Consider the following 12,864-nt stretch of genomic DNA (forward strand, 5'->3'; position numbering starts at 1 on the left):
GCTCGTGTATACAACTGAGTTTTGCATATTGATCTTGTGTCCTGCAACCTTACTGAACTTCTTTATTAACTCCAATAATTCTTTTGTGGATTCACTACAATTTTTTATATAGAATTTCTGTGGCTTTTTAAGAGTCCCAGGAACATGTCAGAGCCCTTCAAAGACCCCTGCAAATGTCTCATTCCTCAGTTTTTCCATTTAAGTTTTTTGGTCAACCTCTTGTTAGCCCCAACTGGTAATGGCACCTCAGACAGCTGTAATATTAAACATTTGCTGCCAATTGTTTTCAACAAGTATCTTGAAGATAACACTATTCATACAGAGTGAGCTCTGAATCAAGTCAAATAAAAACAAGCCCTGAGAATGGAGCTTTTCAGCAAGCTTTCAGACAAGCCAAATAGTGGAAATTCTCTGGAGATCAGGCTTTAGGAAAACTCCAAACCTATTTTTTCCCTTCCAGTGGCTGATAGGCTACTGGTTTTCACAACAATCATAACTGTAATCCTGATGGTTTTCAAGGCTACTATGGCTGGGGAAGAGGAAAGAATTATAAATTTTAAAATGCTATAAATTTAATTGTTCTTACAAAGTTTCAATTATTTTTCTTAAACACTCCTCAGATTGTTGTAAGCCTTTAGTTATTTCTAGAGTTCTTCAAAAGCTGATTTTGACAGGTTTTTTGTTTGTTTGTTTGGTTGGTTGATTTTGTTTGTTTGTTTGCAAGTGTTCTTATTTCTTGATTTCTTTTATGAAGAAGTGAATTTTCAGAGATCCTTACTCAACCATTCTAGAAGTCAGCCCAGTGCATTTATTTATTTATTTATTTATTGAAATTCTTACTGCAGAATTCTGAAAAGAGCAATCAAAGATAGGACTTGAGCCAGTAGAAAATGCACTTAATAAGAATTGGGCATTGATGAAGTAGTTGTCAATTCTAAAAAACAAAGAAAAATTAATTTGCCAATTTAAAGTACTTGAAATATTTTTTAAGTGAAGCAGCACCTTCTTTATAAGTTTCTTTTCTATTTGCTTACTATCAATTAAAATCCAAATAGTATTGGAAATAATGTCCTTAGAATACTAAGCATGCAAATCCATTATTATGTTTCTTCGTGATACACACTAGTGAGAGTGAGAAGGGGAGATTCCCTGTTTTTACTACTTTTTGTAGGCCCAAAGGATGTCTTCATAGCTCTGTTACCAAAGTGAGGCATGTTGTGGCAACTTCCAGAGATGAAGCAAAGTGCTGAGAAAAATTAAACTCTTTCAGGCTTGCCCTAAAAACTTAACCCTTTAGTGTCATGTCAATAGCTCAGGGATTCCCTCTAATTCACTGGAGGAAGAAAAAGTACCACCAATAGTATCGATACATACATTGTGCAGTATGGATTTTGCAGGGGCTAAGCTTTTTTTTTTTTTTTTGATAGCCCTTTCTATTCAACTTTCAAGGTTAAATCTAAAAATTTGTGTAAAGTGCTATATGAAATAGCAACGTTTCAATATAATTCTTATATTTCAGGATGTGTTACAGAGCAGCTGATGGCCCCCAGGGAATCTATCCTTATCACTTCCAAAATTGATTGGTGCTGTTAGCAGAAGGTAGCAGAAGTTATTTTCCTTCAGATTATCTCCAAAGCGCAGCACTTGCTCCTTCTATATTTATAACCTAGGCACCCTAACCAACAGCTGCTTCAATGTGATGGGAACAAACCGAGATTCTCAGCTTAGATATGGGCAAGCTTTGAGACAGAATAAAGGCATACTATGTTCCTTTCCTTGATTCTGCTAATTGCTGAATGACATTTTAATAAGCATCTGAGGTAGGACAAACCTGCCATTTATATGAAGATCAGCCTTGAGCAGTAGACAAGAATTTGGACTATAGAATTCAGCAGGAACACCTAGATACCAAAGCTGGGCAAAATGACAAAAAAAAACAAAAAACAAAAAACAAAAAAAAACAACAACAAAACTGATCCTTGCATATATTTGACGTCCATAACCAAGGGATAGGAAAATTTTATCTACTTCCTATAAGAAAAGGCAGTTTCCAAGGGTGGAGCAAGGATAATTTCATGCTGTTAAAATCCTAGTTAGAAATTCCTATTTGAAGACTCTGGTAGTGCTTTGCCATCCGTTCTCTGAACTAACATTTTAGATGCTTGGGTTGTGATCTTCCAGCAAACCTTATTTTAAAATAGGCCCTTTCATCTTTCAAGTGGCTTTGGGGCATCCTTCTCAGTGCCAAGATCATAGTTATCTATTGCACAAATGAGGCCAAATGAGGATGCCACTTGGCCTTCCTTTCACAAACATCTTTCCTACCCATGACAAAGCAACAAAGCAGTGAATGGTTCAATGGCATCTGAAGCACATAAATTGTAAATTTTCCCACACAAGGAAATCAATAGATATTTTCAAAAGGTCAAAGAGTTTCCCTCTATAATAACAAGCTGAATCTGCTGGGGGAAAGAAGTGTTGGAAGATTCCACTTCTGTGATGAGTATCTTGTTATAGTACCGTGGCTTGTTTTCCTACACAAAGATTGAATCCAGAGAGAAGACAATTTTCCTGTAAAACAAGCAATGCGGTCCTTAGCCAATGTGACCTTGAACCAATCCAAGCTTTATTGGCTTTAATCCCCTTATATACAAATGGGAATAATAACAGTATCTGCCCCCAACAGATTGTAATAGGCATAAGTTCCTGTAAAATGCCTATCCTACTGCCTGGCTCCTAGTCAATGCCCAGTAAACAGTATCTCTGAAGTTAACAAGGTCTAGATTGATGATGGTGGTATCTGATGATGATAAGCTGATACTGAATATTAGCTGATATTGAAATTTAGCTCAGAATCTCCCTATTCTTCTGATCATGCCCTTTCTACATCTCTAACAAAGTTTGTTCCTCAGCACTCAGTTAACTCAGATCCCACCCCTAGATAGAAATAGAATACCACAGCTTAATAAGTTTAAATGTCTGCAATTTAAAGAGGACTACAAGAAAACAATGAATAAAGTACTCCACAGGGTGAGTTTAGGTGCCAGAGCATTTCTCCAGAGCAACTTTTTATGGGTAGCCAGGGAGGAAGAAATGAATGAGACCAAGTTAAAGTAGAAGAAACAGTGCTCAATTCAAAGCCCACCTGGATAGATGGTTTTGTGAGGTTGATTCCTGGATATCACTACAATGAACACCTTTGTTGGAAGAGCTGAGCCATGGAGACTTTTGCTAATGTTGGGTGATTAGATTATTACACAAAGCAGCATAGAAGGCAGCCTTCCTTCCTGCCCCTTTGCCCTCCTCTTCTTAATTTTGTAGATTGATTTGACCACTCATCAGTTAATTAAGATATTTATTCCCTGCACTAGGGTTAGCCCACTTATCAGATGATAATAAAACTCATTTGAAAACTAAAGAGAAACATTTAATTCCAAGTCATGTACAAAAGCGCATTTATAGATAGATATCATGAGGAAAAACAAGATCTGAACTTCTAAAATTTAAATTCCAAGGTTTGGGGGCAGGAGGGGTTATTTCTACTGTATTTCCAAGATGCGGGCATTCATGTTTAAATTTTTTTTTCTGATTCATTAAAGACGACTGATCTGGTAGAGGAATAATCATACAGAAGTTGAAGTCTAAAGTCCTGAATTCAAATTCTGACTCTAATGAGCTCTGTTACCATGAGAAAGTCATTTAATTTCTCCATGCTCCATTCTCTCAATTGTAAAATGAAAGTGCTTGATAACCTATTTTCTTTTGTGCATGTACATTTTACAATCTTTATACATGCTCATCATTTTTTTAATGCATGGGTATGTCAAGAAAACAGCAAAGTTCTCCCTACTCATTACCCAACAGTCTTACTGCTCAGAGGTAACTATAGTTAACTGTTTGTATACATTCATATATGTGAAGACATAAAGACATATATTTTACAGAAAAAATGATTCCACTATATCAAACGTTGTGCAATTGCTTTTTTATTCCTAATAATATTTTCCTGAGCTTCATTTTAAGTGAGTTCAGGTAAATCTACTTTAAATACTACATAACATTACATTATGTCATGGTTTATTTAACTTTTCATTGATTTACAAATTTAGGTTATTTCTGTTTTTGTTTTTTAGCTGATACAAATAAGGCAGTAATGAATTTTCTGGGGCAACTATCATGTGCACTTAGGCTCATATACCAGTTGACTGGATATCATAGAATTCTTCTAAGAAATTGACTTTTTCTTCTTTCCTAGACCATAGTTTTTGATCTAAAAATGTGTATAGAAAGCTTCAGCAAGTGACTCAGAACACCATCTCTCTTGTCCTCTCTTTCTCTCTCTCTCAAAAAAAGATGCAAATATGACATTTTACTGCAAATCTGACAGAAACCCACACGAAAGCCTGCATAAGGGTTTTCAGAAAGTTTTATTTAAATTGTAAGTAAAGGCATACAGTTTAAACTGCCAAGTCCCTCAGAACTTTAGAGAAATATTTAGGAATTGATGAACGTTAAAAACAACAATGTAATGACATAGTCGGGGGTGGGGGGCAGATGTTAATTTGTTAAAGAAAAACATGCAGAGCTCAGCTGAGAAGAAAAATCCCCTTTCTGACTGACACAACTGAGCAAAGAGAATCATTCAACTTCAAAGCCAAAACAAAAAAACTTAACTACTTACCATAATTTAGGAGTAAAGATTGACAGTTTGCTGCAAAAGTTAATCTCCTGATTCATGTTGAAGGCATTGACTCAATAGAGTACCATCATTTATAGTATTGCCTGTGAGTTAATAAAATTTGCTGTTGGAGAGTTTACAACTTCCTGTGTTTAAGAACAAAGGTTCCTTAAAAAAAAAGAAGATGTAATTTTAGTTATTCATGCCTCTTTGAACTCAAACACTGCACATTACAAGTGAACAACATATGATAATTCAAACCAATAAAAGTTACTACAAAGAAAAGAATATGATGCATGGCCTGTTCACCTGTTTCTGAAGGTAGAGTATCATCAAGTTGGAGAAAAGGAAGTCAGGTAGAAATGGCATGACCACCATCTTATTTTCTTCCATCACTGCATTTATCCAACAATGCCCATTTACCGTACATGCACTTAATTTGTATTGTAACCATCCATCTTCATCTCAGAGTGAGATGTATTTCCTAGGTGTGAGGGAAGATTTCCAAATTAATAAGTTATTTCTGTATCAAAATTCTCTGAAAGGAGTATGAAGAGTGTGATGAGAAAAATCACACTTTCAACCCTAGTCTGAAACAGCACAATATATTCTTTTGTCTTTTTAAAGAAACTTCATGTAAGGGGCCAAAACGATTCAAGAAACCATTCTGGGATGGTCAACTAGTCACCCCAAGCAGTTTCTTCTTTCTTTATAGCTGCATCTTTGAGAGAGTTGTAGAACATGACAAATTCAAAGAGATCAGGGCTGATAGTTTCACAAAAATTACAGCTTCATAAAAATTATTAATGTAAATAATTTTGAAATCATTTACATTAGCGAACTCCAAAGGAAATCCTGAGTCTATAATAAGGACATATAACAAAAAAACTGAAACTGAAATTTTCACAATCTCATAATATTCAATCCTTACTTTCTCAGTATTATTACAGATATCCCATAGGTTTCTAAGATTTTCAGTGTTTCAGAACTATTCTTGTTACTGTGAAATTTCCAACATGGAGAAAAGCCGTATTTTTTATAAATCTTACAGAAATGCTTATCTTAGGCAAAAGTGTTTCACTTAGAAGTATGTCATTAAAGGATTTTCGACTCTACGTAGTGGCCACTTTAGAGGGAACTCTAGTCTGAATATTTTCTATTGTAATCTGCCTTTCATTCACTTGTCTTTTGCATCCTGATTTCCAAGTGGAACTTCCCCTTCCATAATCTCAGTAGGATGGTGTTTATCATTTCCACAGCACCACAGGTGGTCAGGTGATCCAAGCCTGATCAATTACAGCATCACATCCCTGGAGCCATAGTGATTAGTTTAGAGGTGAACAAAGGGGCTCAGTCAAGGCTGATTGTAGCCAATGAGTCAATGTAGTCAATGCCAGGGCTCTAACTTGAAAGAGATGCTCTGTTTCCATGAGTACTGCTTTTAATTCATGGATATTCCATTTTCACTCGCTTTCAGTTTTTGTTTTGTTTTGCTTAATCATTTCTACTCCCTCTCTTCAGGTTTTTTTTTTTTTTTTTTTTTTTAACTCTGGCCAACTCTTTCCATGTCTTATTCTTTTGGAACTGCAGTATCCCAGGAACGACCCAGAGAAAAGAAAAACATTTTTTGCTTCAGAAGGATTAGGATCTAGGCACCAGGTGGAATTCAGTTGAAGAGTTTCTTACATGTTCTTTACAAAAACAACAAAACAGAAAATAATAAATGAAATAACTACTATCAAAGGCAGCTGACCCAGCACTTCTTTTCCCTTTTTCTTGAAGTTTGGCTGGGCAGTCTGCAAAACAAAGAAATGTACTGGCGATGTGAGGTTCATATGTCAGAACTCTTTATCTTGAGTGGGGCTGAAGACTTAACTTGAATTGACTTGAGAGAGAGAAGATATTTTCCTCTCTATCAGAAACATTCAGGGTAGAGGTTGGCTTAGGCAACAAATGAATTCAGGATCCAAATGATGTCACTGGACTCATTTTCACTCCTTATCTCCACTCTGTCTTCCTCTGTTGATTTTATGGTCAGGACCTGAAAAATCAAAGCTTGTAGTGACACCTGAAAAATCAAGGCTCAAGTACTTTTTATAGCTGGGGGAAGAGGAAGCATATGCAAGATTTTCACTGTGCCTCATTGGATTTGACTGAACCCATTCATTCATTCATCTACTCCTGTTTCTCTCTATGCAGTTGCTTTCTGATTACAAACACATCAGTGACCACAGCATCCCTGAGATGGTGACTTCTGATCACAAGTCTATGTGATTTTCCAACTCATCTCTCCAAAGGAAACTAATTCAAACACACTAATTTCAAAATCCATGGCGAGAGATTCTGAAAGAAGTCATTTTGTGTCTACCCCTGGTCCAATCAGCGGAGCTGTGAAGATTGGCTCTTTGGGGCATTAAGGCAGAGTCTCTAAGAAAGCAGAGAGAAAGAAGAGGAAACAGTCCCAGCATAACACAGTCCCCACCGTAATACACACACATCTCAAAACTCTTTAGGGTCTTTCTGTTATGCCAACCTATTCACTCATGTGATACAGGAATGGAAACAACATTGGATAACCCTCTACATTCAGGCTAGGCAGAATTCCCAATCCCAGCCTTCCCCATGTGCTCCCAAAGCTCAAGCTTCACCCCAGACCAGTGAAGTAGGGTGAGCAAACCTCAAGGAATAACATAAATGCCTATAAGCAACTCCAGCTTAATTTCTCACTTGTACCACATATGCCAGATGCAATGAGTTCAAATCCTGGCTCCATTAATTATTAGCTATGTTGCCTTGGGCAAGTCACTAAACTTCTCTTTGCCACATTTTCTTTAGCTGTAAAATGTAACCTTCATGATTTTTGTGTAAACCTCATGATATCCCTCCTTCATAACATTCTGGGTATCATGATTCTCCACAATGGGATTATTTGGTGGTATTCTCTTATACTTAAACCCCTGTTAACACTCGTAAGTTTTCTACTACCCACCCACTCCTAAATGATGACAAAGCAAAGTCAGAGAGTGTCAGTGTGGAAATATAAATCTGACTTCTCAACCCAGCCCTGAGCACAGACATAGTGTTGCTTTGAAAAGGCACTAAACTTGGGCCGCCAGATTGTCACCTATAAAATGAGGGAATTGGAGTGATTGTTCCCGTTTCCTTCCGGCTTTATTCTAAGAATACCCATTAAGTGTAACAATTATTTTAAGACTCGACTTATGGTAACTTAAATGTTACCGTCATGGAAAATTAAGATGCCTTTGTTAAACAAGGGAAGTACCAGTGTGCTGTCAAATATGGAATTCTCTTGTATAAATGTGACTGGAGAAAAAAAATGTGAGAGCAACCTCTGCGCAAGGCTTCTGATAGTCTCTGAGGTAATATCCTGAGAGGATATGGCTCCTCATTAAGAGACCCCGGCCCAGCACAGCGGAAGGAGGAAGAAGCAGCAAAATGCTTTCCCCTGTGATATGTTGCCGGTCTTTCACAGATCTGTATTTTTTTTCCCTCCCTTGTTTCCATTTATTGGTTAACTACTAATATTAATAGTTTTCTTAGCCCGGCAGTAACCCCTATTTGTGATTTAGAAAACAGATTCCAAAGGCAATCCTTGTTTCACTGGAAGCTGAGATTTTGGCTTGCTGTACCTCGTGGCCTTCTGGGTTCTGACGGAGGCTTAACCTGAGAAGAATATTATGTCTGGGTAAGGAACAGAGCAGTCCCTGAGCTGCCACAGCTATAGAACCTTGGTATGCCAGGAAATATACTTTTGTTCCAGGATCATTTTCAAGTCACTACCCAGGTCTCTCCAAAGAAGCAAATGCCATTCTGCCTTGATTTTCATCCTGACATGGGCTTGGGCACAAATACTTTGTCCAGCAGCATCAAACACTGTTCTGCAGAGGCTTCGTCCTCAAACCATTCTATCAAAGAAATAACTGCAGGATACTCAGCCTCACAGTAGAACTCATTATGACTACAAGCCCTGTTTTATTAACCTAATCACATTGTCCATAGAAGAAGCAGGAAGCCAGCCGGGCGAGGTGGCTCACGCCTATAATCCCAGCACTTTGGGAGGCCGAGGCGGGCAGATGACAAGGTCAGGAGTTCAAGACCAGCCTGGCCAACATGGTGAAACCCTGTCTCTACTAAAAGTACAAAAATTAGATGGGAATGGTGGTGGGCACCTGTAATCCCAGTTACTCAGGAGGCTGAGGCAGGAGAATTGCTTGAACCCAGGAGGTGGAGATTGCAGTGAGCCAAGATCGTGCCACTGCACTCTAGCCTGGGTGACAGAGCAAGACTCTGTCTCGGCTCCTGAGTAACTAAGATTAAAGGCAGGAAGCCAATCAGAGAAGCAAAATTATTTCTTTTGTTTTGTTCTGCGTGAGATAGGGTCTCATTCTATTGCCCAGGCTGGAGTGCAGTTCTGCAATCATAGCTCACTGCAGCCTTGAACTCCTGGCCTCTCACATGATCCTCTCTCCTTGGCCTCCCAAAGCACTGGGATTACAGGCGTGAGCCACCACACCTGGCCAAAATTCATACATAGGTATGAATGGGTATGATATTTCACACTTGAGAGAAATAAGGGAGGTGGGAAAAATCATTCTTTGAACACTTGCTACTTGTCAAGCTTTAAATGCATGGTAAAATTAAATCCAAATAAGAACTCTGGGTGTGGCAGGGCAGTCTATTTCCATATTACAGAGCTATGAGGCAATTTGCTCAAGGCCACTCAACTAGTAACAGCTGAGCTGGGATCCGAACCCAAGTCTGTTTTTCTTACCCCTCCTACCACCAAATGCCCAAATATCACTTGAAATAACTGGAGGAATTCATTTTCTAATTTAGATTCATATTGATGCATATTATATGATGTTTCTTATCTTGTGAACAAGGCTTATTTCTATAGCACTTTCATAATACCCCAGAAAGTAAAATTTTTCTCTAAAAGAGACTCTGAGAATTTTAATATTTTGCTTACTCAAAAAGGCAGATTACATTCTGCATTCAAAACAAAATAGCTCCCCCTACAGTTTTTGTTCTATTCTCATCCTCGGCTTTGGCCGAGGATGACACAGAGAACCCCTAGGTCAGATACTAGAAGGCAGAGCTGTGCATTTGCCCCTTACTGATGGGAATAATTATTGGTCCATCTGCTTAGAGAGGATCAGGGTTGCTACTCAGGACAAGGAGACAGCCCTTTAACAATTCCTCACTTTCTTAAGTGTCGGCAACAATTAGTAGAATAACTCTGTAGCTGCTAAGAGTCTCGTGTTGATTTTGACAGGCTCCAGGCTGGAGTAAAAATGTGCTTTCTGGAGGCCAAATTCCCTTCCAGCTTCCGGTGCATAGCTGGCAAAAGCAGACACTGTCAGCTATTCAAGTGCCGAGATTCCTCTGTGATGTCATGAGTCCCAGCTTGGCCCAGCGCCCACTGCCTCCCGGTAACTGGTTGGAAACTTACAAAGCTGTGCGTCAGCATCACGTTAGGAACATGGCACCTACGTGCTCTCCCATGGGTCTGCAACGAGGGAACACCACTGATGATGCAAGGACTGCTGGGAACTTCACTATAGTTCTGGGTGCTCAGTGACCCTGGGGACGTCAATAATTTGAACTGGCCTGACGTCATTTACTCTCACTATCCCTTACAACAATCAGCTGTCTCTGCCTCTTTTGGATTTGGTTCTTTCTTCTAGGTAATTTCCCAAGGAATTTTTAGGTGGAGAGAAGTGGAAGACTCTTGATGTAGCCCATGCAAAACCTACGTAAGTGGACAAATGAAGGAAGATGGATAATAATCAGCCCACTATTGACAATGTTAAGAAAAATTAAATTAGAGAATGGAGCTAGAAAGTACCCTGAAAACTTTAAAGGACATAGAAATAATAATAATTAACATGTGATGAGCTCTTAACATGGGCTAAAGACTATGTTAACAACTTTACATGTAATATTTCTTTTAATCCTCAAACCAGGCTTATAAAGTTCATTCTATGAATAGACCCATTTTGCAGAAGAGAAAACTGAGTTGGAGAAGTTAAATATTAAAAAGATGTCAAATTGCCGAGTAGAAAATTAAATCTATATCTGTATGACTCTAAAGCTCATGTTCTTAACACTGGATAGTACTGCTTCCCCAAAACAGAAGTGCACGTTAAGTAGCAATTTATAATGGAAAGTATAATCAGATACTTGGAATGATACTCAGATCCTGAGAAACATGAGATTTTAAAACATGAGCATACTTTCTCAGTAAAGTTGCCCTTTGCACCCATAAAGTGCCTCTTACCTCGATGACTGAACATGACAATTAGTGTGTATAGAATGATTTGTGACTTTTTAAGCGTTTCCATATGTGCCATTTTATTGAATGGCCAGTAATCCTATAAGAGGCCAGTAATCCTATAAGAAACACGGGGCAGGAATGTCTACTTTCTAGATAAAGCAACTGAAGAAGTTAAGTGACATGGCCAAGGTCCCATAATTTAAAAAGAAGAATCTACTGATTCTCAGTTCATAGCTTTTTCTACTTCCCTAAGATGCCTGACTTGGGAACAAATGGTAACTTCAATTCTTCCACCTCTTCCCTACAGCAAACCTAGCCCTTGGTATCTGCCTTACTCCACCTTCTTTAAAGAGATAACCATCCTGTTACCCACAAACTTCTGTGCATCCAAGGACAGGGTTAAATAAATCACGTATTTGCCCTGATCCTCCCTGCCTGTCAATATTTGCTGAATGGCTTCTTCAGAAACTACCCAGAGTTATTGGTAGCTGCCAATGACTTTCTTCACAGAATTGGAAAAAACTACTTTAAAGTTCATATGGAACCAAAAAAGAGCCCGCATCACCAAGTCAATCCTAAGCCAAAAGAACAAAGCTGGAGGCATCACCCTACCTGACTTCAAACTATACTACAAGTCTACAGTAACCAAAACAGCATGGTACTGGTACCAAAACAGAGATATAGATCAATGGAACAGAACAGAGCCCTCAGAAATAAGGCCACATATCTACAACTATCTGATCTTTGACAAACCTGACAAAAACAAGCCATGGGGAAAGGATTCCCTATTTAATAAATGGTGCTGGGAAAACTGGCTAGCCATATATAGAAAGCTGAAACTGGATCCCTTCCTTACACCTTATACAAAAATTAATTCAAGATGGATTAAAGACTTACATGTTAGACCTAAAACCATAAAAACCCTAGAAGAAAACATAGGCAATGTCATTCGACATAGGCATGGGCAAGGACTTCATGTCTAAAACACCAAAAGCAATGGCAACAAAAGCCAAAATTGACAAATGGGATCTCATTAAACTAAAGAGCTTCTGCACAGCAAAAGAAACTACCATCAGAGTGAACAGGCAACCTACAAAGTGGGAGAAAATTTTTGCAACCTACTCATCTGACAAAGGGCTAATATCCAGAATCTACAATGAACTCAAACAAATTTACAAGAAAAAAACAAACAACCCCATCAAAAAGTGGGCAAACGATATGAACAGACACTTCTCAAAAGAACACATTTATGCAGCCAAAAAACACATGAAAAAATGCTCATCATCACTGGCCATCAGAGAAATGCAAATCAAAACCACAATGAGATACCATCTCACACCAGTTAGAATGGCCATCATTAAAAAGGAAACAACAGGTGCTGGAGAGGATGTGGAGAAATAGGAACACTTTTACACTGTTGGTAGGACTGTAAACTAGTTCAACCATTGTGGAAGTCAGTGTGGCGATTCCTCAGGGATCTACAACTAGAAATACCATTTGACCCAGCCATCCCATTATTGGGTATATACCCAAAGGATTATAAATCATGCTGCTATAAAGACACATGCACACGTATGTTTATTGTGGCACTATTCACAATAGCAAAGACTTGGAACCAATTCAAATGTCCAACAATGATAGACTGGATTAAGAAAATGTGGCACATATACACCATGGAATACTATGCAGCCATAAAAAAGGATGAGTTCATGTCCTTTGTAGGGACATGGATGAAGCTGGAAACCATCATCCTCAGCAAACTATCGCAAGGACAAAAAACCAAACACCGCATGTTCTCACTCATAGGTGGGAATTGAACAATGAGAACACATGGACACAGGAAGGGGAACATCACACACCGGGGACTATTGTGGGGTGAGGGGAGGGG

The 12,864-nt window shown here is 38.5% G+C and overlaps 1 long non-coding RNA gene across 1 annotated transcript; it reads right to left on the minus strand.

Annotated features, from left to right (window-relative positions):
• Nucleotides 1-2,460: 2,460 nt before the first annotated feature.
• LOC131383417 (uncharacterized) lies at nt 2,461-5,103 on the minus strand. The gene is made up of 3 exons (XR_009213420.1): nt 4,988-5,103; nt 4,682-4,846; nt 2,461-2,571 (listed from the first exon to the last, which is right to left on the minus strand). It is a non-coding gene; the product is annotated as an uncharacterized LOC131383417 (long non-coding RNA).
• Nucleotides 5,104-12,864: the final 7,761 nt, after the last annotated feature.

The sequence above is a fragment of the Hylobates moloch genome, unplaced genomic scaffold, assembly GCF_009828535.3.
Source record: "Hylobates moloch isolate HMO894 unplaced genomic scaffold, HMol_V3 SCAFFOLD_4, whole genome shotgun sequence".
Taxonomy (NCBI): domain Eukaryota; kingdom Metazoa; phylum Chordata; class Mammalia; order Primates; family Hylobatidae; genus Hylobates; species Hylobates moloch.